The sequence below is a fragment of the Geospiza fortis genome, unplaced genomic scaffold (genome assembly GCF_000277835.1).
Source record: "Geospiza fortis unplaced genomic scaffold, GeoFor_1.0 scaffold61, whole genome shotgun sequence".
In the NCBI taxonomy this organism is placed as follows: Eukaryota; Metazoa; Chordata; class Aves; order Passeriformes; family Thraupidae; genus Geospiza; species Geospiza fortis.
In genome coordinates, this window is record NW_005054430.1 from 7,605 (window position 1) to 9,795 (window position 2,191).

Here is a 2,191-nt window from a genome sequence, read left to right on the forward strand (position 1 = left end):
TATATATTACATATGTATATATAGATATATATATAAATAAATAAATATACAATATATATTATATATATACAAAATAATCACTGGACAAATGCATTGTGCCCCAGGTCTTTCAGACAACAACTGTCAACAAAAAGTGAACTTTTCCCAGCCTCCCCACCAAAAGGACAAAGCAGATTTCATCACTTCTGCTGGTCCCATCAACACAAAAGCACTGTAAGAACAATGCAGAGCCTGCTGGCTTTTATCTGGCACTGTCACTGCCCTCCTGTCACCACCTGGACAAATCCACCACATTCAAAATGATGGCAATGAGGGAAAGATCTGTGGTGGTGATGAGCAGAAGATAAAAAACCACACAAATCTGCAGGAGTGACTCACTGGAATGCCACTCAGATAATATTATTGCTCTTATTGCTAATGTTCCAGGGGGCAATTTATTATTGCAGAGCGTTCAGTGCAACACAGACTATTTCTCTTGCTGATTGCATATATCAGGTATTGAAATCAGTCCTGCACCAGTGTGGCACCTTATGATTCCAGACACCTCTCATAACAGGGTGTCACTTAGGGACATCAATAACTGGGATTATGAGGAGGAACCAGACACAGTCCCAGTCTGTCCCTGACAGTGATGCAGTGATGCAGAAGCAAATGCAGAAAATTACAGACTTTTCTTTGCCTGCTTAAAAACAATTTCTAGAGTCTGGGCTCAAAAGCAGCTGGAGAAGGTTTGCAATTCCTTTCGATATAGAACAAGTCATGATAAAACAGCTGTTCTTAGGAGTTCTCCTGAACCTTGTGAAGATCTGTACAGCAGCAAACCCCACAGTCATGTTTCAGAGTTTCATGTTTCCACATGCTTCATGTTTCATGAAACATGTTTCATGTTTCCACATTCCTTATCTCCCTCTGTTCCCCCTGTGTTGCCTTTCATTGCCTGAAAATATTCCATCCTGCAGCAACACAAACACCACAGCACCTTTCCCTAAAAGAAACAAAGTTGTAGGAGATCTTCATCCTGCCCCACACTATAATCTCCATTCCTTCCTGACCAAAGATTCCCAGCCTGCAGCTGGGTAGCTGAGCAAAAAGCACCCTTCCCATCCAAGGGAAATAACAAGCTGTGGAGAACTTATGGTGTCAAGACCTGTTCCCACTATTCCCTGGCACAGCCCTTGAGCTTGCTCCTTCTGCATCAACCTCTCAGCCAAGAAACTGAGCCTGAATCATCTTCTGTATTGGAAAGTCAAAGAGAAGGGAGCAGAGGGAATGATAAAGGGTCTGGAAAGTCTGTATGAGTAAAGGACAGCAGTGATATACAGATTGTTATCTTTGTCCTTCCTTGATCTACTCACCTGCTGTGGGACAGCAAAGGAATATTATTTCCCCAGGAAAGATAAGGAAAATGAAGCAGAAAGGACTTAGAGGGGCTCTCTGTGCCAGCAAAGGGTGTGGAGGGTGCTCAGGGATGCTCAGATCCTACTGTTATCCATCAGACTCCCCAGAAGTGGGAGCACGTGCTGGCCTTGGCTGCTGGGCTGCTCCAATGACAGCGGAGGATTTGCAGTTAATTTGTCATCTTGATGGAGCTGCTGATGAGAGCAACACACGTCCAACATCAGCACACACAGAGGTCAGAGCATCGAGCCCAGCACTGAGCATCCCTGATGCACCAAGGTGTCAGGGACTGAATCCCAGCACTGAACATCACTGAAACACAAAGAATTCAGGGCGTAAAGCCCAGCACTGAACTTTCCTGAAACATGAAGAATTCAGAGTCTGAAGCCCAGCATTGAACATCACTGAAACCCAGGGAATTGAGGGGCTGAAGCCCAGCGCTGAATATCACTGACACACAAAGAATTCAGAGCCTAAACCCCAGCACTGAACATCCCTGACTCCCACCAGCTCTGGCTGCCTGGGAGCAGGGGCATTGCTCATTTCTGTGGCCCCTCACAGGGAAATTCAGCTCCTCTGAGTTCCTCCTTCTTGAAAATGGACCCTGATGGAAATCATCCATGAGGTCAAGGGCAGAGATGCCAAGAGGCTTGGGTTGAGTCATTCTCCTTAGGCCAGGCAGGGGAAAGGAAGCAGGCAGGAGGAGCTGCAGGCTGAGGAGCACAGGAGGCTCCCTGTTGGGGCTCTGCTCCAAACACACCAAATACCCCCAGAGCAGGAGCCTTTCCTCTTT

General features: G+C 46.2%; 1 protein-coding gene across 1 annotated transcript in view; it reads right to left on the reverse strand.

Annotated features, from left to right (window-relative positions):
• PLXNA4 (plexin A4) overlaps positions 1 to 2,191 on the reverse strand; it is a gene marked incomplete at its 3' end in the record, with an annotated part of 240,172 nt that overhangs the window by 789 nt on the left and 237,192 nt on the right. The gene's annotated exons all lie outside the window — the stretch shown is intronic.